The sequence below is a fragment of the Heterocephalus glaber genome, unplaced genomic scaffold (assembly GCF_053883595.1).
Source record: "Heterocephalus glaber isolate CG9 unplaced genomic scaffold, H.glaber_assembly_v1.0 deba00001481, whole genome shotgun sequence".
Classification (NCBI taxonomy): Eukaryota; Metazoa; Chordata; class Mammalia; order Rodentia; family Bathyergidae; genus Heterocephalus; species Heterocephalus glaber.
In genome coordinates, this window is record NW_028258317.1 from 4,120,665 (window position 1) to 4,143,986 (window position 23,322).

A 23,322-nucleotide genomic window follows, 5' to 3' on the forward strand; every position below is an offset into this window, starting at 1 on the left:
GATATGCAAAGCTGTAGAGATGGCCTGGCTGCTCCAGAGCAAGGTCAAACTTGATTCAAGATGAATACATATAAGGAAGAAATGTGTCCCTGAAGAGGGGCTGAGGGCAGGGAGAAAAGAGATGTTGTCAGCTTCACAGCCACAGAAGAGGCAGAGTTCATTCATTCATTCAACAAATAATGATTAAATCTTCTCCCTGTGACAGGCACTGTGCAGGTGTGAGGATGAAGAGTGGACAAAGCAGACAAGAATCCCGCTTTTGTGGAATTCATATTCTAAGAGGAAGTCAGATAATCAAAGGATGACAAGGGAAGTAAGTTAGATATCATATGGTGATCCCAACACTGTTCACACCAGGACTTGCGAAGATGTGGAGGTGGAGCCCAGCTCTGTTCAGGGAGGAAGAGTCTTCACTGGCGGATCCTGAGCCTTCTCCTCCCAGTGGCAGGGTGGGTACAGCACACTGTCTTGGGCCTACACCTGGAGCAGCAAAGGCCCATAATGGCGCTGCTTGGATCCCAAGCCCATGAGGTTACCTTCTGCTCATACTCTGGCTTCCCACAGACAGACTTTCTAGAAGGAAAAAATGGTGGCAGCTTGTGTGTTGTCCTCACTGTGATGCTTCTGATTTTCACTGTAAATCAATATATGGTGCATAATATAAATCAGTTTATGTTACATAATGTAAACCAATATAATACACTGTAAATATCCACATCCCTGAGACTGGATAATGCACTTCCAGCCCCACATGTTGGCCCAGATAGTGCCCTAATTCAGTCTTTGCACCTGCCAGGGCTGTGGACTGGACCCTAAGTCCAGTGGACTATGAATACCTATGTTACTTACAATGTGGAGCCCTTCCCTGGGTGCTCTTCTGACCGAAGCATCCCATGTTTGATCCAAACCACCGCATCTCACCCAGCTTCTGCTTGCCCAACCATAAAATGGGCCTGATACTTCCACTTTCCAGCCTGGCTCTGAGAACCAAAAGAGATTAAAATGCCCAACAGCCAGCAAGACTCCTCATTTTGCATCTCACTCTTCTTTCTGACAGGCTCGTCCATTTTTTAAACAGATCAGGAATTAAAGATATGGAATGCTCTGCTTGTATATGTGCTTCCAAAGTCCCTTATTGATTGCACTTCCCAAGTGCCTCGCTGCACCCTCCTGCCCATCCACCACAGTGTAGGCAGATGCTACTTTTAACACAGGCCTGACATGTCCCTCCCGAAATAAAACCAAACCCCTTAGCACGAACCCAGAACCCACCACTCTCTACACTGACCCAGACACTGAGTTTTCATCTCTCTCCCAAGCCAGGTGCATTCTCACCATTGCACATCTCCTGGGAGTGAGAACGCACCCTCTTCTCTGCCTGATAACCTGCAATGCAGCCTTCAAAGCTCCCTGTAAAGTCTTCCCAGTATCCATTGGCTTGGTCAGTTCCCACTCCCGTCTGCCCACAACTTCCTTTGCTTTTCCTGTCACAGCACTCAGTGCTATGCTGTCTTTCACTAATTGTCCTTTTTCTTTCTACTACGTGAGCGCCTTGAGATTGAAGGGGGACCATTTCCTCATATGTCATTCTGTGCCCAGCTCAGCTTGCTAACACGTATTTTTTTAAATGTACTTATTTTAACTGAAAAATAAAAATAGTATAAATTTTTTATACCCAACATGATGATTGAATTATATGTGTTGTGGAATGATTCAATTTAGCGAATTAATTTACACATTACCTCCTATACTTAACCAGTTTTTGTGGTGACAATACTTCAAATCTATTCTCAATGATTTCAAACTATGTGCTGTTGTTTTAAACAGTAGTCATCAAGTTGTACAACATAGTAACAAATTTTTAGATTCACTATTATTTTATGCACCAAAAAAGAAAAAAGGTGTTGCCAATTACACCACGACACATTTAATCCCTTGGGATTTTTATTTTCTACTTAGTAAAAGATTTCTGGACTTTGAAGAAGAATTTGGTATCATTTATCACTCTTGTGCTTTTTTTTTTCTAGTACTGGGGATTAAACCCAGGGCCTTTGCACTGGGCTATGTCCCCAGCCCTTATTTTATTTTTTAGTTTTGAGACAGGGTCTCTCTAAGTCACTAAGTTGCTCAGGCTGCCCAGGTTGTGATTCTCCTGCCTCAGCCTCCCAGAGTGTTAGGATTACAAGCACATACCCACATGCTCAGCTCATCTATGTGAAATCAACTGACCAGGGCATTAATACTCTGTGACTAACAAGGGTCCAGTGGCAATTGTAAGAGCCCTGACTGCAATGCCTACCCCCCCCCCATTTTAAAGATGTTAAACTATCAGGGGAATAAAGTGTGTCCAAACTCAAGGAAATACAGCCTATCTCCTCCTGGACTAGTGTTTGGCACACAGCAGATGACTGACAAATGTTCATAGGCTTGGTATTGGTTTGTGACATACACCAGCCCAGTGGTAAGCAAAAGGAGTCATTCCATATTGACCTGGGCTTCCCTGTGTCAGTGATGGCAAACCTTTTAGAGATGAGTGCCCAAACTGCAACCCAAAACCCACTTACTGCCAAGTGCCAGCACTACAATTAAACCTGAATACTGAGGTTTTAGTTTAGAAAAAACAACTCACACATTACCAACTCTTGTCTTAAAAGAAAAACAATACATGTGCCATGGGTTTGCCATCATTACATGTGTCTGGGTTTACAGAGCGACAGGCTGGCAGCGAGGCTGTGCCCAAAAGTCTTTCAGGAGGGGCTCGAGGGAAGGGAGGAGCAGCATCCAGCCTTAGAGGAGGTCCTGGTTTCCAGGTACAAGCGAGGGCAGGAGTGAAGTGCTGTTGGAAAGGCAGGCGGCAGATGGGAAGTCCTTCAAATCTGATATGCAGCAGAACTGGGCTGAGGCAGTGAACTTCAGAGTACAAAATCTTGGCCGTCCATCTTGTGCATCTGTGTGGAAACTTTTGGACCCCGTGTCCAGAAAGAGCCATGAGTACCGTGCCCTGTGCTGGCTCCAACTGCCCGTGCTCCCCCAGTGGAGTGTGAGTTGTACAGGGGACTCTAGTTTTCGGAGAGAGAGAAAGAGACAGAGGGGGAAACAGTTATAACCTAAGGAAAATAATTACCCTTTTAGGCCAGAAACACCCCACTATGTCTCCAAGTGAATGGAATTTTGTTTGAACAAGTTGAACTAAATTTAATTTGGCTGATCTTGAATTTGCAAAACACACACACATACAGAGTTTTACCTCGGGGAAAAGAAAGACCCCACTGCTTGGGGTTGTATTTTAAGCTTAGGTAAACTCAGAAAGCTGTCCTCAAGCCCTGACATCGGGCTGCCTCGGGCCTCGCTCTGTGCACAGAGCACTGTGTCAAAACTGGGGCAAGCTCTGGCAGCCATGATGCCCACGTCATACAGAACAGAAGAGGGAGGAGGAGGCAGGCACCCAGGAGCCTGCTGAGTGACCTTAGCAAATTACTTAACTTCTCTAAACTCCACAGGTCTAAGGGAGCCTAGGATCCACTATACTCCCCACCCATGACATGGCCGAAGCTGAGCATAGCCAATAACCCACACCCAGGGTTCACTCTTCAGTGCTGGAGCACAGGACCAACCAGGGGGCTGCAGGGGAGGAGCCATTCTGGTGTAGAACACTCAGGGGTCTCAGAGCAGTGGCTGTTTATTTACCAACTACTGCAGCATCAATAGAAAATTGTCACAGCTGCACATCTACCAGTGTCTCGTGAGTGGTAACCTATGGACTTTCAGAGAAGATTAAACAAGGTCATTTTATACCTTGTGTCTAGATGTCCCCCCAGAGCCGCATGTGCTCACAGGGGGGGCTCTTCGGAGGTGGCTGGATCTAGGGTGTATGATGCTGGGATTCAGGGTGGGATGATGGGATTAACTCCTGGTGTGGTACTGGGATTAATGGTATGAGTGCCACCCATTAGATAATGCCTTCTTTCTTTCTTTCTTTCTTTTTGGAGGGGGTGGGTGGGTACTGGGGATTGAACTCAGGTCTAAAATAGCTAAGGGCAGCTATTTTGGATAGAATAGAAGGACAGAACAGGGGCTGCTGCTGTTGCTTGCTGCTTGCTACTTCACTGCTGGCTCCATTCTGCCTGCCCTGCTTTGCCATGAACTGTTTCTCCTCTGTGATGTCCCTCTGCTGTGCCAACCTGCCTTGGATCCAGCCAACTACAGACTGAAACCTCTGGAAATTGTGAGCTGAAATAAGCTTTTCCTCCTTTAACTTTGGGCGTTGGGGATTTTATCCCAGCAATGAGAAAAGCAGCAAAACGGACATGAAGATGAATGAATGAATGAATGAGAGAATGAGCAAGTGGCTGGGCCTCTTGAACTGTGCCCATGAGTCAAGAATGGTCGCATCTAGTGAATTGTTTTTTATTTTTTGGTAGTGGTGCTAGGAATAACTTCACACATGCTAGGCAAGTGCTATGCCACTGAACTATACCCCCAGCCCTCATCGTTAACTATTTTATTGAACACTTACAATGTGACAGTTTATGTGCCAGGCGATGCAGAGCTCATTTAGCTCTTGCTCCCCCTCAGGGCAGTGGTGGATAGCAAGAACATCCCAGTGGACAGCAGACGGGACAGTATGAGCAAGGCACAGAGACAAAAAACATACATACAAAAGGCAAGAAAGCAGACATCTCAACAAGTATGTCAGTGTGGTTGTATTAAGTATCCTAAGAACGTGCACACCCACAAAGACTGATAGGAAAGCATGAGCCAGACCTTCCCACCGTGGTTTAAGAACTCTCACTACAGGACGAATTCTGAGCAGTCCCGGGGATGGCAAGACCATCAAGGCCATGGGACACAAGACCTTCTGGGATCTGGCCTCCACCCTCTTCCCCCTCATTGCTGCCGCCACCACCACCATCCTCTTCCCAAGTCCAGGTCAGGCTTCCTGAGCCTCAGCGTTGTTCTCCATCCTGTGACAGGGAGCCTGCTTCTCAAACCGTCCCCAGCAGCAAGTGCATCCAGAGAAAGTACTCTCTGCTTTCAGGGCCCCTCCTGGCACTTCCTCCACTCCTATCTTTCACTCCTCCTGCTCCATCTCAGTTGCTGCTTCTTTTTGATTTCTAGTATTTATGAGAGCACATTTCACACGGCAGTCTTTGCAGAGTGAGTCTGAGTACACTTAAACTGTCTTTGGATCCTGTTGTCATTGAGCACTCAACAGACATCTGTTCTAGAAGGAAAGAGGGATGGAGGGAGAAAGGAAATTCACTTTTATTCTCAGTTCCTGAGTCTGATAAAATAAATAAATAAAATGATTTTATATGAAAGAATGGGAATCTGCTCAGCATGGTGGTGCACACTTGTAATTCCAGGACTCAAGAGGCTGAAGCAGGAGAATGGTGAGTTCGAGGCCTTTCTGGATTACATAGTGAGTTCAAGGCTGGCCTGGACTATATTTATCAAGACCCTGTCTCAAAAAGACAAAAAAGAATGGGAATCAGACGTCCTCTTTTGATCCTCAGCTCTACAAGTGAGCAACTGTGGTCCACTGATAAATCAATTAACCTGAGTGTCAGATTCTTTCTTTTCTTTTCTTTTCCTTTCCTTCCCCTTTCCTACTTTTTTTTTTTCTTTTGAGACAGAGTCTTGCTATGTAGCCCAGGCTGGGCTCAAACTCACGACAATTCAGCTTCAGCCTCCCAAGTGCACCGCCACGCCTGGCTGGCTGGCTTGCCTGCTTTCTTCTTCTTGTATGTTTCCCCTGCCTTTCTTTCTTTCTTTCCTTCTTTCTTTTCTTTTTCTTTCTTTCTTTCTTTCTTTTTGGTGGGGGTGGGTGGGTACTGGAGATTGAACTCAGGTCCTTGTGCTTGCAAGGCAGGTGCTGTGCCACTGAGCTAAATCCCTGGACCTGTTTTTTGGGGGTTTTTTTTTGGTACCCAGGATCAAACTCGGGACCTTATGCTTGGGAGGCAGGCGGTGGAACCACCAAGCTAAATCCCCCGGCCCTGTTTTTTTTGTTTTTTGAGACAGGGTCTTGCTATGTAATTCAGACTGGCCTTGAACTCACTATGAGGTCCTAGGCTGGCCTCGAACTCATAGTGATCCTCCTGCCTCAGCCTCCCAAGAGCTGGGATTATAGGCGTGCACCACCGTGTCCAGCCTCTTTTTCTTTTCTCTTTTTCTTTTCTTTCCTTCCTTCTTTCCTTCCTTCCTTCCTTCCTTCCTTCCTTTCCTGGAGATTGAACCCAGGGCCTTCACAATGAGCTACATCCCCAGCCCTTTTTTTTCCTTTTGAGAGGATCTTGCTAAATCACTACCTTGTTGCCCAGGCTGGGCTTGAGTTTGCAATCCTCCTGCCTCAGTCTCCCAGAGTGTGCACCACCATGCCCAGCTCCTTTTCAACTGTACATAATCCTGCAGCCAAGAGCTCAGAACCAGAGTAAACAGTATGTGTGCGATCTTGTTCTATTTCTACTGCCTCTCATTGGGTCTCCCTTTATGCGAATAGCGACTGATGCAAAACATATTTCTTTTCATTTTTATACCCTGGAATGTAAAACTGAGAAACAGGAAGGGAAAAAAACAAGAGATGCTGAATTCTTTCTACACATGATACAATGAAGTTAAATAATGGGAGGTTAATTGTTCTCTACAGGAGAGCTCGATTCAATGGCTTGATTGGCAAACACTGCGGGCCCTGTCTCTCACTGCTCAAGGCAGTGGGATCGTAGGTTCTCCAGGGCAAACCAGCTAACGGCTCTGCGGCAGTCAGGGCCTTTCATGCGGCTCCTCCACTCAGACCCCATTTTCCTCTGGACAATTAACTTTATTAAATGGCTGCAGCTGCAATTAAGAGTGGGAGAATCCAGGCATGTGTCTGGGTCCGAGATGCGTCCTGTGTGATTTTTCGAATACTTTGGGTTTGGCAAAAGTCAAGACACATTCTGTCAAGTTCTTTTTTCCCCTTCATTTTTAAACCCGTGTGTATTCAAGAGAAATATGGTCCATCTGATTCTCATTCATTTTCGCTTAACTCAACAAAAAGTTGTCTTGGAAGAACCAGAAAATGTCCAAGTAGCAAATCCAGCCTCTCTAATGGAAGCCTTATTAGAATGTCTCGCTCTCGACCCCAGACAGCTTGACATTCTCCAAGCAGGCCAAGCGTTTCCACTTCGCTCTGCCCTTGCACTTGCTCGCCAACCTGGTGAGCCCTTGCCTTTCGCCCGTCCCTGCCTGATGACTCTGCTCCTCCAAGTCCCGTGGCCATCTCCTCTGTAAATGCTTTCTTCATTGCCTGACCTGTAAATAACCGAGCAATCCTCTGGGCTCCTGGGATGGGTCCCTTGAGGGGCAAAGGAGTCCTTGACTCCATCCCGCTCTGAGCTGCAGGCGGTCGGTGAACTGATGTCTGCTTCGGCGTTAAGCCCTTGACCTTAATTAAAGGCCTTCACAAGAAATGGCAGACAAAAATTGGCATTTGTGGTAAAGCTCTTGCCAAAAACATTAATTATCATGTCTATCAATGTCCCTATGTGGGCTTCCAGGTGAGAAGTGAACTTGAGGTTTAAGGACCAAAATAACCATGGACTTCTTCCTCTCTGACAATGAGCGCTGTGGAACTCAGCTTGTTCCTTTTTTGTCCTGGCTGCCAGGAAGCTGAGAGAGACAGATTTGATATTCAATACTAGCAACTATATCACATGCTAGCTTCCTTTTTTTTTTTAATGGACTTAGTTTTCTATTTCTATATTATTAACATTATAAAGGGAAAGAAAACATACTTTGCCAAGTTACTTTTTTTGGGGGGCAGGTACCAGGGATCGAACTCAGGACCTTGTGCTTGCAAGGCAGGCGCCAGAACCACTGAGCTAAATCCCTGGCCCTCTGTTAGTTACCTTTTTTTTTGGTACCGGAGATCGAACTCAGGTTCTTGTGCTTGCAAGGCAGGCAGTGGAACCACTGAGCTAAATCCCCGGCCCATCTGTGAGTTACTTTTAAGTGTTGTAAAATGGCAGAGTAAAATATTAAGAAGCTATTCCTGATGGTTTCACTATAGAATAGGTCTAGTACTTAGGACTTATGAGGAAATGTTTTGTTTTGTTTTGTTTGTGGGGACTGTTTGTAGTTCTGGCTGGCCTTGAACTCACCACATAGTCTAGGCTGGCCTCAAGCTCACATTGCTCTTCCTCCCTCAGCCTCCCAAATGCTAGGATTACAGGCATGCACTAGCACAACCAGCCTGTTATTAATCTTAACAAATTCATACAGCCAGGTGGTGGCAGCCTATAATCCCAGCATTCAGGAGGCCGAGGCAGGAGGATCCTTTTGAGTTTGAGACCAGCCTGGGCCACATAGTGAGCCCCAGCCCACCCCAAACTACATGATGACAATCTGTCTCAGAAAAGAAAGAAAAAGAAAGAAGTTTCATAAATTAAATCTCTTACTACATGCAGGCATGAGTTAATTATGATGTTCTTCTTTTCTTTTTGGCAGTATTGAATTTAGGGCTTCACACATGTTAAGAATATACTCTGCCTCTGTGCCATGCCTTCAGCCCTATAAGCTTCTTTTTAAAAATTTTTCATCAGTACATGTTTGCAGCACATAAGGATTACATTCATCATGGGGAGTTGGTACATGTACATAATACATCCCTACAAGCTTTCTGATAGCTTAGCTTACACCATTCATATTCATTTCTGAATCTCTAATCACACAGAAATGTATCTTCACCTTTAGCAATGGTTTGTGAAGTGCATGGGGAAAAATGTTCACCCAAGTGACTGTAATTAGAAAAAAATGAATTTGGGAGGCTAAGGCAGGAGGATAGCCATGAATTTGAGGTCAGCCTGGGCTACATAATGAATTCAAGGTCAGCCTGAACTACATAGTGAGACCCTGTCTCAGAAAACCAAAAGAACAAAGAAGAAGGAAGAAGGAAGAGAGGGGGAAGGAGGGGGAGAAGAGGAAGTCGTCATCAGAAAGAGCTGGGCACAGTGGTACATCTGGCAATCCTAGCTGTTTGGGGGGCTGAGGCAGGTGGACTGAAAGTCTGAGGCCACTTAGTGAGACTTTGTCTCAAAAATAAAATAGAAAAGGGCTGGGAAGTAGCTTAATGGTAGAGCATTTGCCTAGCATACATTCAGCCCTGGATTCAAATCCCAGTACTACAATAAACAAACAAATTCACAGCATTGAGAACAGTTCTATAGATCTATTTGAACCCCACTTTCTTTATCTGTAAAATGAGGCTTTAACCATATTGTTTTACAGTTGCTTTGGGGATTCAGAGACAAGCTGCTTAATATTGCAAATTACCTTCCTTTGACTTTTAAGTATTCGGTGGGGAGAAGAGATATTGTAGGACCAGGGCAAACGATCCCTGTAAGCTGTACTGCTGGAGAGTACAGGACTGGGGAAAGGGGGGATATGGCAGGTTGTCACTGGGATGGAAGCATAAGAAGTAGAGAAAATAAAAGAGAGAATCTGAGGGCAAAAGCAGACAGATGCAATGGCCCTTACCTGCTAGAAACCAGCACTTTAGATTAAGGAGATTCTGCTTGATTGCTGAACATAGCACATGAAACAATGGAAGACATCATGGGTTTTGACTTTTAACATCTAAAATGCCCTGGAGTTGTGATATAAGTGTGTTAGGTGGATTTTCATTGCAAGGACAAAATCCCTGAGATCTGCAATGTAAAACAGAAGTTCGTTTCGGTTCATGGTTTTGGAGGTTTCAGTCCATGGTTGGCTGGTGCCAAGGCAGAAAAGCACAGCAGAAGGGCCTGGAGGAGAAAAGGTGCTCATTGAATGGCAGGCAGGAAATAGCAGAGGAAGAGCAAGAGAGAAAGGGGCCAGGGACCAGGTACGGAGCCCAAAGTCATGCCCCTGCCCCATGCAGATGCACCCAGAAGTGTGCTCCATTCATTTCCTAGGTGTCTCTCAAGCTTATTATCAAGCCTAACCTTAAATGGAGGAGGAAGTATGTCATGTGCATGTATGAATCTGCCCGAATAAAACCTATGTATCTATATAACCAATAAAAAAGTGAACCAATTTTTAAAAATATTAACCTTCACAGTTTCTGTCAAAGTACAATACAGGGGCCACTGACTGGACTCATGGTGACTTTAGGGCACAAAGAGAAACATTTATTATTGTGATGGTTATATATTAACTATCTCACAGGCTATGGTTTGGGTACATATCTCCCAAGGGTCCCAATGTCAACAGCCTGTCTCCCAGCCCAGGGCGCTACTGAGAGTGGTGGAACCTTTAAGGAGCGGAGCCTAGAGGAAGCTTTCAGTCATGGTGGGTGTGTCTTGAAGGGGATATGAAGACCCCGGGCCCCTTCTTGCATCTCTCTTTCATGTCCTGGCTAAGAGCTAAACAGATTCACCATCTGTCCCACCAGGACCTGCTGCCTCAACACAGGCCCAAAATGACAGAACCAATACTAGATGATGACTGAAACATCTGAAACCACGATCCAAAATACACCATGATCCAAAATCTCTGTCCACTGCACACGGTGATGCCTGCCTGTAATCGCAGGACTCAGGTTGATGAGGCAGGAAGATTGCCACAAGTTCAAGGCCAGCCTGAACTATAGACTGAGATTCTGTTTCAAAATAAAAATGAAAACCACATAAATAAATAAAACAGAGACAAAATATTTTTTTAAAGTATCCCCCAGCAGAAGAGCATTAGTTATATCCTTTCAAGAATTTTCTCAGCCATCAAGAAAAGAAGCTTTTGAGGGGGAGAATGGGATAAAATAAAATAAAATTTATTTTAAAAAAAGAACAGAAGCTTTAAGAGGACTGAGGCAGCTAAGGGATACAATACATATGCTGACAGCCTCTCAGAGGAGATAGTACAGAGACCACAGAAGAAAGAAGAAAGAATCAGTGCTATATTAAAATGAAGGTAAAGCCACACTTACAACTACTTTTATCAGGGTAGACAACAGGTTTTTTTCTAATGATCAAAGCTACTTTCCAAGCTCAATTTTCAGCAGAGTTGCAGGGGAGCCAAGAAGATGGAACGTCTCAGTTTTGAGAGCCAGCAGGTCTATAGCACTCCTTACTTCTTACGTTGAAACTATCTAGGCTGGGGCCATCCAGACAACCAAGGTCAGGAACTCATCTAGGTCTGAGGTGAGCTCTGCGGTGTAACACTTGCCTAGAATTCGCATGGCCCAGGGTGCAATCCCCAGCCCCGAAAGGAAAAAAAGGGAAAAGAGCTGATCTATCAGATGTGGCCTGATGTTCTGAGCTACAAAGGACTTGATCTGCTTCCTCCTCCGCGTCACAGACGAGCAGCCCAGCCTGAAAGTGAGAAGCCTGACCCGAGCTCACAGGTGTGGGAGCCAAGTGAAGACCGCAGGACAGGCCTTCTGCCTACTCTGCTCCCCGGCCCTCTGTGTGCACCCTGCTCTGCGAACAGACTAAAGAAAGGCCACACTTCTCCCTGCCTGGCCCAGCACGCAGGACAGATCGGCTGTTTGTGCTCCCCGTACACTGACTACGGTCTATTACCTCTCCTGCTTTCTCTATCCCCACAGGCCTTGCCAAGGTGTCTACATGCACCAACCACTTGGAAAATGGGGAGTGCGTCTCTTGGCAACATTTTTTGCGGGGCGGCACTATTTTTTCCCCTTAAATACCAACTAAGTTTTTAGGTAATCTAAACCGATTGTGTCAGAGTGTTGGTGCTGCTGCTGCTGCTATTTTTGAGACAGATCTTTCACTATGTAGTCCAGGTTGGCCTTGAACTTGTTATGTAATCATTACATATCAATAAAAATAAAAATTTTAAAAAACAAAAAGATCTGCTGTGTAGCCTAGGCTGGCCTCCTGCCTCAGCCTCCTGAGTGCTGGAGTGACAGGTGTTTGTCACCACACTCAGCACACTCAGCTCACCACGGTCTTAAATACCAAGACGGGAATATTTTGACTGGCATCTCAGCTCCCTAAGGGCAAGAACTATGTCTGATCTGTGAGAACCCTGTGCCAAAGCCAGTGCTGAGCTCACAGTAGGTCAGCAAAACGAGATGCTGTCTGAAACCAATATTTAAAATTGGAACCAGACAGAACTGGATTAGAAACTTTGGGCAGAAGCTTACATGTTACCTAACCTCAGTGGGCCTCAATATCAACATTCTTTTTTTTTTGGAAACAGGGTCTTGCTATGTAGTTCAGTTCAGGCCGGCCTCGAACTCACGGCGATCCTCCTGTCTCAACCTCCTGAGTGCTAGGGTTACAGGCATGCACCACCATGCCTGGCTAATATTTTTTTGTTTGTGTTTTTGTTTTGGATCTGGCTAATATTTTTAACTATAAAATAATACAAAGGGCTGGAGATATAGATCATTGGCAGAGCACCTGCTTAGCATGTCTGTGGCCCTGGATACAATCCCTAGCGCCACAAAAAATAAAATAAAATAAAACTGGTGTGGATGGTAGTACATGCCAGTAATCCCAGCTACCTGGGAGCTTAAGGCAGAAGGATCACAAATCAGAGGCCAGCCTGGGTAATTTCCACGATCCTGTCTAAAAGTATAAAGGGCTTAAATCAGTTGTGGTGGCACATCCTTGTAATCTCAGCACTGGGAGGCTGAAGCAGGAGGATCACCTGGAGTTCGAAGCCAGCCTGGGCTACATAGTGAGTTCCAGGCCAACCTGAACTATACAGTGAGAGACACTGTCTCAAAAAACCAAAAATAAATAAATAAATGTATAAATAAATGATAAAATAAATAGGAATGGAGATGAGCTCAGTGGTAGTGTGCTAGGTTCATGCATGAGTCCCTGGATTCCATCCCTGGTATAGCAAAAATAAATAAAATAATACAAATACCACCTACCTTGCAGAGCTGCTTGGAGGACAGATGGAGCTGAATGGCGTGTATGGAGCGCGAGGCAAGGGAGATGCTACATGACCCATAGCCCTCGCAGTGACCGTGTCCTCGGTCAACATTTAAGCCACAAGAAGATGAAGTCAAATTTAAATTGGCTCTTCTCTAGGGGACAAGCAAGAAATAAAGAACAAAGAACAACAAATATGATTATCCAGCTGGTTTCCTCTGCTATTTATTGTCAGAGCTTAGAGCCTGCCATGAAGTTGGCCCTGCCTCATCCCCACTTCTGCTTCGGCTCCCAGTGAAGTCATATCGTTGGGCTTTCTCTGTCTGTCTATTGACACAGCCTGTGAGTCACAAATTCAACAGGATGACTTTGCTGCAGTGTGATTGACTGGAAAATGTTCCCTCATCTGACTTTTTTTTTTTTCAAGCAAAGAGACATGCTTATTTTTGCAGCATGGAGTGCTCAGACTCTATTTATTTAACATGGGTCTCTCTGACATTCACACTGGCCAACGAAGGACTGACGATGTTCATATTTTGCTCTACCAAGTGACATCTATTTCCCACCTCCCTCTCCTTCTCCCTTCCTGCTGACTATTATATCTAAAGCAAACAGTCCCAGCACAATCGTTAGATTGCACTTGAATTTGGTGTTTACTTGACATTTACACACTGGCCGTGCTGGACAGCTCAGGCATTCCAGGACAGGGGCTCAGCCAGGGGAGATTGTGTTCTACTTCAGCTCCCAAGAACCTCGGCAGTTGGACAGTGTCTTGAGAAGTTGCTTGCGCTGACTCTTGTATCTGAATTAGGATCTTTTAGGGGAGATGGGGACCTCTGAATGTCTTCAGTCTTCCCAGAAACTCTGTTCCTTTACCATACAGGGCAGACTGGCCATGCCGCTATTTCTCTTCTTCCCCTTGAATTCAACTGTGCTAGTCCCCAGATTATTAATTTGATTAACTCCATCACCAGTTCTATTTCTTCCTCTGCAAGATAGGATTAATATGCCAGGTGTGGTGGCACAGGCCTACAATCCCAGCACTCAGGAGACGGAAGCAGGAGGATCACTTCAAATTCAAGGCCAGTCTGGGCTGTATAGTAAGTTCAGGGCCAACCTGAACGTGAGACCCTGTCTCAAAAAACAAAAACAGGGCCGGGGATGTAGCTCAGTGGTTCCGCTGCCTGCTTTGCAAGCACAAGGTCCCAAATTCGATCCCCAGTTCCAATTAAAAAAAAAAAATTCTAAAGATTATTGTGGGAATAATGTACGCAAAGTACCCCAGGCAGGTTCAGAGCCCTAGAAGAATCCTTTGAAAGTTGGTTCTCACGCTTGGCTGAGGTCTGCACTCTGGATTCAGAAGGGAAAGGGGTTCAGGCCAGGGACCAGTGCCCTTTGGGGCAGTGAAGGAGGCTGGAACTTAAGATAGGAGCCAAGATACCTGTTTTCTCATCCCTGCTCTCCCAATACATAGTCTGTGCAAGTTACCTCTCCTCCCAGGCTTCTATTCCCTGTGTGCAAAGGAAGGCCTCCAATTACACTCTAACACCATACAGTTTCCATCTCTGCAGTTCACAGGAAGTCCAAACTTACTGCCATTAAAGTCTAACTAGCTCAAAAAATGCTCTACACAGATGCCGATATTTAAAAGAAATAGTAAAAGAACAGAACATAATATTCAGTCCTGGGCAGCATGTAAAGAAACCAATATGCTCAGCAGTAGAAGACTTACCTACCATAAAAGGTCCTGGGTTCAATTGCCGGCACTGCTAAAGAAACAGAAAGAAAAAGAAAAGAAACTGCTATCTTAATGGTTATAAGCTGGGATGCAGAAAACATGATTATTGATTGAAAACCTATATAAGCAGCAGGTAGAAAATCTATCCATGCACACCTACTTCTAAGCACTTAGGTACCAAGATTCCTCCCTAGCCCTGGGGAGCTGAGGAAGTGACTGTCGCTGAGCCTGAGAAGAGGTTTTACTATCTGGGGAATTTGACCCAGGGTCTCTGGACTTGGGGAAGCAGGCACAGCACACACCTCCTTCTCTGTGTGACCTCCCTAGTACCACCTTGGCTACTTTCTTAACTGCTCCATAATACAGAGTTGTTTGTGTGCTTGCTTCCTGCAGATTAAACCCAAGGCCTCATGCAAACAAAGCATGGCTTTAGCACTGAACTACCGCCCAGCCTCATAGTGAAAATTTTTAAATTGCAAAATGGTGGTCATTTATTAAATATTTACTAGTCACTATGTGTTAGTAAACTGCATTACGATCTGAAATAAGAGTAAGTTAGGCAAGAGCAGGGGATTTAGCTCAGTGGTACTGCACTCGCCTCACAAAAGCAGGGTCATGAGTTCGATCCTGGGTACAAAAAAAAAAGAGTAAGTTAGGCAAGTTCTCTGCTTTTTGTTTGTTTGGGTGTTTTTGAGACAGGTCTCACCATGTAGCCCAGGTGCTGGCATTGAATTCTTCATCCTCCTGCCTCAGCTTCCCAAGTGCTGGGGGCTGAGGGGGGTGTCCACCTATTAAAGCCTGCACTCATGTGCTCCTACGAAAAGTGCCAACATCATAAGGGGAATGCAAAGACAAAATGACTTAGTGCAGCAGGACATGGTGACACACACCTGTAATTCCACCACTCAAGAGGCTAAGACAGGAGGATCACCATGAGTTTGAGGCCAACCTGGGCTACATACTGAGTTCAAAGCCAGACTGAACTACAGTCTGAGACTCTGTCTCAAAAAACCAAAAGAAAATGCCTTAATGCATATTAAGTGCTTAGCACAGTACCTGATGATCAGAGTGAATGATGCTAATTAGCAATCTGAAAATCCTCTGCCAAAAAGAAAAGAAAAATACCCCAAAAAACAAGGGAGTCCCTATCCCCTCTGATTCCTTCTGATTCCTAGAGGTAGAACACACCAGAGCCTTCCAGTATCTCTTCTAAGAAAAACACGGTTAGGACTGTGTGCTAACATGGTCAATAAAGATGTAATTTTCCAATAGTGAACTCTACTTTCAAATTCTCCTCTGTCCTGCCTAACTCAACTTTTATTTTTGGCTGTACAGCTGTAGTTTTAGGCTAGTTTTGACTTGACTATGTAGCCCAGGCTGGCCTTGAACTCATGGTGGTACTCTTCCCTTAGCCTCCTGAGTCCTGGGATTACAGGTCTCTACCAACCACTATAGCCGGCTATCCTATCTAACTCTTTTTTATTTTGTTTTTGGGGGGAGCTTGGTTTGGTTTGGTTTGGGCTTTTTTGAGACAGAGTCTTGCTTTACAGTTCAGGCTTTGAACTCACTTTGTAGCCCAGGCTGGCCTCCAACTCTTGGTGAGCCTCCTGCCTCAGCTTTCTGAGTGCTGGAATCACAGGTGTGTGACACCATGCCTGGATTATCCTGTCTGACTCTTGACCAGTTTCTGTGGCTCAGGGTCATCCTCTTTCTGGATTTCAGAAGAACAAATACAAACAAAAAACCCTTGCAAATCACAGGATAAATAAAGAAAGTGTGATCCTTAATTGGTACCCAACCCTACAGATTTTTAGGTGAGCTTGATCCTTGATTGTTACACCTGCAGGGATGCTGGGGTATCTGGGGAAAAGCATAATGTGACAAAGCATTTCAGTCTTCAAAAAAGATGTCCCATTACCTCGCAGTGTTGGCTACTGCAGAACCAATTTCATGAACTATGTCTACTTTCACTGGTCCAGGGGAGAAAGTAATATTAATATCCAATATTTTGCTTAATGCTCAGGGCAGTCTTGGGAGGCAGGTACCTTCAGAGACCCATTTTGTCGACAAGGAAAGTATAGTGCAACCAGATGGCCCAACCTGCCCAAAGTCAGGGGCTAGAACACAGGCAGGGCCTGGAACCTGAATTCTTGGGTAGCAGCGTCCACCTGTGACCTCTGAGGTCGCTGCATACTTTTCTTCCCTGCCAGTCCACATGGCACATAGGCCCAGGAATTCTGTCACATCCCCTTCTCAGTGGAATTACAGCAAGGTAACTCACAGCATTAAACTCAGATAATGACCCTGCAATCTGAAATCTTCAGATCGGCCAAAGACATTGTTATGTCCTGAAGGAAGCCCAAATGAGTTTCTGTCTTGAGGGAAAGCCAAGTCTGCAGAATGAAACGTCAGAACCTGGAAATCCAATAGTTCGGTGTTTCCCACAACACTTGGCTCCGAGAGCTCTGCTGGTTAAATTTAACAAACAAATATTTATCAGTAACTGACTACATAGATTGAGTTCACTCTGAACAGATCATCTTTTTGAGTATCTACTAGAATGCTGGGAATTTCTCTAAGATTCTGTAGCATTTCCAGGGCTTCCTTCTCTGAGATGTTTCTGGAGAGAAGGATGGGTCTAGATTCAGGTTGCCAACTCTGAAACAATGCATCAGACACAATGTGAGATAGTCAGAGACTATCTGGAAATTCTTCTGGCCTTTCTCTTTTTTGAACATCGACACAAGCCTGCCTTCCATCACTCTTTCCGCCAGCCAGTATATTAAGATCGATTAACAAACCTAAGTGAAAAAGAACCCCAGAGTAATCAAACCTATTGTTAACTTTAAAAAAAAAAAAAAAACATTTCCCCGGCTCCAATACAAAAAATAATCTACCCGCTTGTCTGGCCCACAAACTGAGAAGAAAATTAAACAAAGAATTGCTTCTTTCTTGTTTGTATTTCTCAGGGTGTGATGTGTCCATTTTCAAACCTTCCTAAGTCCTATTCTTTCCAGAATGCAAAAAGTTCACCTCCGATTCAGTCTGATGCAGGGAATTGTGTTTTCCTCTGCAGGATGACATGGTCCTAGTCCAAGAATCTGAGGCACTGAGGCTTTTCATAAAGGAAGTAGAATCTTGGAGAGTGTAACGTCTCAGTTCTCCTTTGTAGCTAATTCTGCCCCTCCCCCAGAATCAGCAAAACTTGGTGGAGCAAGTCAAGAAGAAAATTCCAGCAAGTTTCCTCCATGCACTTGCCTTCTTTACTATTTCACCTAATTATTTTTAAATTTTTCATTTAGGTATTTTGGGTTTTGTTTGTTTGGTACTGGGGTTTCAACTCAGGGCCTTCACACCGAGCTGAATCTCTATCCTTTTTAAAAATCTTTGAGACAGGGTTTTGCTAAATTGCCCAAGCTGGGTTTGAGCTTTCAATTCTCCCCCCTCTTACCATACTACTGAGGTTATAGGCCTCCACCACCAGGTCTGGCTAAATTTCAGTATTTTTAAATGTTAGCTCATTTACTTTTAAAGTTGATTCAAATGCTGATTGCATCCAAAGGATTCTTCCGTTTTAAAAAAGTCACAGATAGCCTGGCATGGAGGTACACACGCCTGTGATCCCAGCACTCAGAAGGCTGAGGCAGGAGGTCAACACAAGTTGGAGGTGAGGTCAGCCTAGGCTACATAGTAAGCTCAAGGCCAGCCTGAATTACATAGTTGGCTCCTTTCTCACCAAAAAAAAAAGGAATAAGCAATCTGAAAAGCATTTGTTTCTTACTATCTCCTTAACATCTCAGGACAAGCTAAGGACACTGATAAACTGAATTTAACATCCTGTTGTCAAAATAGTAGCTCAAAAGTCTTCAAGGTAATCCTATTCATTTTGGATTATCTTTTTAAATAGTTTAAAGAATGTACTGGGCCTAAGTTTTTTTGTACTTAAGTGATGTAACTTAAATTATTAAACCTAAGAGCTCATGAAAAAGATTTTAATTAAATTTCTGAGATTTGATTTTTAAATGTCTGTGATTCATTTTCTGCTCTAAAAACTTCAATGACCAACGTTTGGGTTTTGAAAGGCAATGAATTTGGCTGCAGAAAAGAGTTGACTCTCCATTTGGTTTTGGTTTGGGTTTTGGTTATTTTTGTTTGTGTTTTTGAGTTTGTTTTATTACAATGCTTTGGCTCAGGCTGTTCTCTCACTTTGTCCAACTGTTTTGAGGGGACAAAGTTAAGATGAATTTTATTTTTTTGTCTCCTTCATAGAACTTTTCAAAGAAAGAAAAGGAGTGGGTGGAGGAAAGGAAGAGTTGAAAATACCCCGAGCCTGAGAGCTCTCAGAGGGAAGTACTGAGGGTAGGGACAGGCCCCCTCATCCCTGCTCCCAGCCCTACCCCAAGAAGAGTTTGGTTCCCTGCATTCATTCTACAGTCACTGGGGATGTGCTCTGAAGGTGCCTCAGTGGACCGGAGCTACCAACAAGAGCTATATAACAGAGGTCCTGGGAGGAAATGTAATGGCAGAGTAGCCATGCAGCTTGATTGGAACTCAGAGGAAGAAAGACTAACCTCCCACGGGACTCAGAGCAAGAGACAATTAAGAGGGACTTTGGAGTTTAGGTATGATGAGGGGTTTTGGGGAGAACTGGCATTTCAGACAGGAAAAACAGCTGATGGAAAAGCACATCATGGTTTCAGGGCTTTTCGAGAACATCCAGTTACGAATTTAGGGAGGGTGGGGTCAGTCTCTGGAGAGGATTCTGAAAAGTTTATCTAGGGCCAGAGTTGGAAACATTTGGTCCATGTGGCCAGCAGTTTGGTCTGGCTCCTCCGCGCAAAGGGGCCTTAGGAAGGTTGGCAGGTGGGGAGATACAGAGTCTAAGGACTGGGATGGCCCAGGAACAAAATGGATTAGGCTGAGCCAGGACATTCCCCTGGAGCTATGGGAGAAGAGGGGACAACAATTTAGAGGCTACAGCCATAATGAAAAGCTACAGATGGGAAACTGAACCAAGGCGGTTCCAGTAGGAAAAGTGCAGTGGAGATACTTAGGAATAGAAATGGATGGATTCTGTCGATGCCTGTGTGCCCAGGTCGAAGAAAATGAGGAAGAAACAGAGAAATCTAGGTTTCTAGTTTAAGAAGCCAGAAGAGCCTGAAGAAATTATAAGTCTGCATGGATTGTGGTGAAAGCTGAAAGACCAACTTCCTGCTAAGAGACTGTTCAAAAAGGAAAAGTCCAGTACTCATTCGTTCAACAAATACTTATAGACGATGACCATGTGCTAAGCAGGCCCTAAACTGGGGATATAGCAGAGAATATAACAATAGCTCCTACCCTTTTGAAGTTTATTTTGGGTGCCCTGGAGAATACCGGTGATAGTAATAGCTAGTATGGATTGAGTGTCAAATCCTGCGCTTGTATGATCTAATTTGATCTTCATCACTCTTAAGAAGTATATACTATTGGGCCGGGGATTTAGCTCAATGGTTTAGCTGCCTGCTTTGCAAGTGCAAGGACCCGAGTTCGATTCCCGGTACCAAAAGAAAAGAAGTATATACTATTACTGCTGCCATTCTACAGAAGAGGAAACAGGTGAAGTGAGGTCACTTGGCCAGCTAGAAAGCAGTCAGATGAGGAAATCTTGTGTTAAAGCCTACTTTCTTAACCTAAGACAGAGGTGAAGGCCAACACCAGCTACTCCAGAGGCTGAGGAAAGACTGCTTGAGCCACAGATTTCAAGACCAGCCTAGGCAATATGAGAACTGTTCTCAAAAAAAAAAAAAGGAAGAAAAGAAACCTGAGATTAAAATGAGGCTGGAGTTTACAAGTAGATGGGAGTGGAAGCTAATAAAATTTTTGCCACCTTGCAGAAGTTGCAACCCCCCCCCCCAGTTATTCATTAGTAGGGATTGCATTTTAAAGCCACTTGGGTACTTAAAACCTTTGGGCTTTTAAAAAAGTAGCTTTTATCTGAGTGTTCTGCCAATGAAAAATAATAAAAAATAAAAATAAATTAAAAAGCAGCTTTTCCTGAGTCCTGCAGCAGCTATGCATAGATTGCCCAGGCCAAGGGGCAGCTCGGCTCCCCAGGGTGCTCTAGTGCCCAGGCCCATGATGGGTGCACAGCCCTTCCAGGAAGCATTCATTCTGTCTCTTCAATCTGTCACATCCCTCTAAGGCTCCAAGTTAATCCCCCAGCACACACGGCTTCCATCACACCTCTGCCAACTGATGCAGTTTATTCCGGAAAAAAATTATTTTATAACTCCAAGGACATTAATAATTAACTTCCATACCACAAAACTTGTAATATCAGTTTGCTGAAATAAAGTCACCAGTATTTAATTCTTCTTTAAAGGGTGTCTTCCATTACTATTATTTTAGAGTGCAATTTAGTCATCAAAGGTTTACTCAGCCTCATGTTTATAAATTATACAGGGCAGGGATTTAACTCTTCTGGCCCTACCTGTTCTGAAGAGAGGGAGGGTCATAGCCTTGTTGTCACAGCAGGCACCTGTCATGAAAGGAGATGAGATAGCAGCTCCAAGTTCCTTCCCTTTGGGGTGAATAGAGAGATTCCCCTTTATGATGCAGTCAGGAATAACCAGATAGTTGCCTACCACAAAGAGGCCCCAGCTTCCATCCTTCCAAAAGCTGTTTGTAAACTTCTTTTTCAACTGGGTTTCAGAATCTTGTCTTGATTATATGATGTAATAATAGTGGCTTCCAAATTCATCTGCGCAGTATTGTTTTTTCACTCTGCTGGTTACGGTTAGGTTATTTTTCTGAGGAGGAAGGGTTAATGGAGCAAGTCCTGACTTTCGTGTTTACATCCCAAGTTTGAGGGCTGCCAACCAAGGGCTCACCCAAGTTCACTAGAGTTTAGGGACCTTGGTCTGCATGGAAACGTGCCTATCTTTCCTCGGAGCCTTCAGGTCCTAGTTCCCCAAGTAGTTTCTGCCATCACAATGAAAGGGGTACAGAGTAAGATAGCAGGTGTTTTCTCTTGCTTCCTCCGTTTGAAAGGGCAGTATTCTCAGAGTTAAAGTATTGTAGTGTAGCTACCCATGTCCTTTGGGGGTGGGGCTGAACTGCTGGAGGCCACCAGAGGGAGGGCCTCCGGTTGCCCTGCCAAGGCACGCCCCTCGCCCCAGCTGCAAGCCCTCTTGGCCAAAGCAAAACTAGAGGATGGTAGTCATCCTCAAAGGCGTCCCGTGCTCTGATCTTAAGAGGGATTCCTGCCTTTGGCAGAATGGGCCGACTCGATTCACTGGGGAGAAATACATTCCAAGAATGCTTGTGTGGTCGGCGAGGAGTGGAAAAATCAGGGATAACAAATATTCCGAAGAAACCTAATAGGTACCAGGATCGCAGGATTCAAACAGGTGACGAGTACGTGGCAATCGGAGCTCTAAAAGGGGAGCGCGCACACGCTGCCCGGTGCTTGGAGCATCTCTCCGGCTCCCTAGCCCCCTCTTCCCCGGCTGGCTGTCTGTGGCCGAAAGCGGCAGCAGCGCTGGTGAGGGGCTCGGCTGGTAGAGCGCGGGTGGAGCCTGAATACAAAATAAACACCTCGCAAATTTACGTTCAGCAAGTGATACTGAACACCGCACTCACGTTTAAAAAAAAAAAAGGTACTGTTTGCAGAGATGAAGTTGAAAACATTTCCCGGCTGGAAAATTACTGCTCGCAAACTAAGGAGGGGGTGGGGGGCAGCGTTCTGAGAGTGAAACTACGAAGTGCTCTTCCCTTTCTCCTCCGCGGGGCCAGAGCCGCCGCTAGGGCTCGGTGTGTACTTTTCTGGGAACGAGGGTCCCACCGCGTCGCTCCATTCCTTGGCACCTAGCCACGTTCCAGCCAAGTGTCTTTTAGTGTGCCTGGCGTGCCCGGAACTTGAGCTGGAGGGAGTGAGCTGTCCTCTGACCCCATCCTCACCATTTCACCTCTTTATGACTCAGTTTTCTCATCCATAAAGTGGAAAGGAGAGTGCGTAGCTCGTAAAGATGCTGGTTGAAAGGTGTCCCCGAGCCTCACAGTCCCCCCCCCCCAAGGAAACCTCGAGCCCTTTCGCTCCCTTCCTCGCCGCTTTAAATCTCAAAAAACAAAACCCGGGTCTCCATTCCGGCCTCCTGTGGCCGTCACCGGCACGGAACTCTGTCCAGCCCTTGGAGGCGCACGCCCCGCCACCCAGCGCCGCGCACTCGCCTCTCCCCGCCCCCGCCCCCAGCCGCTGGAGGCCCAAGGAGGCCCGGAGGAGGCCAGGCCCAGCGTGCGTACGCTGGGGGACGGGCTGGATGAGTCACGCGGATAATCGCGCTCTTCCCGAGCGCGCAGATGGCGCGGCGAGCGCGTACGCGAACCGGGCTAGGGGCGCGTCACCTCCCTCCCCGCCCCCACCGGCCTTCTCTGCCTCGGGCCTCGAACCCACGGAAAGGACTGTGGAGGCGCGGAGGGTCCGAGTCGCCCGGCGACACAACCTGCGCCCTCTCCCCCGCGCCGTCGCCGCCACCGCCGCCGGCGACAACGAGGCTCCAGCCCGCCAGCTGCCCGGGTGGCGTCACGGCTCGCCCAGGTCCCGCCCGCGCCCCTCCTTCTCCCCCGCCCCCACGTGTGCCTAGTTTGTTTATTTAGCTGCCATGGCAACGCGCGGGGGGCGGAGAGAAGAAAGGGGGGCGGGGCCTGGCGACGGACCCCGAGAGCGGTTGCCTGTCG

General features: G+C 45.8%; 1 long non-coding RNA gene across 14 annotated transcripts; it reads right to left on the reverse strand.

The window, feature by feature from the left end:
• Positions 1-2,630: 2,630 nt before the first annotated feature.
• LOC101726386 (uncharacterized) lies at positions 2,631-23,172 on the reverse strand. Of its 14 annotated transcripts, none has more exons than XR_002396253.2 (5): positions 21,077-23,172; positions 16,173-16,315; positions 14,603-14,635; positions 12,866-13,021; positions 2,631-3,059 (listed from the first exon to the last, which is right to left on the reverse strand). It is a non-coding gene; the product is annotated as an uncharacterized LOC101726386 (long non-coding RNA). The 14 variants fall into 14 exon arrangements; XR_002396252.2 differs by having other exon boundaries at positions 14,599-14,635; XR_002396258.2 differs by lacking the exons at positions 14,603-14,635; positions 16,173-16,315 and adding an exon at positions 9,517-9,686.
• Positions 23,173-23,322: the final 150 nt, after the last annotated feature.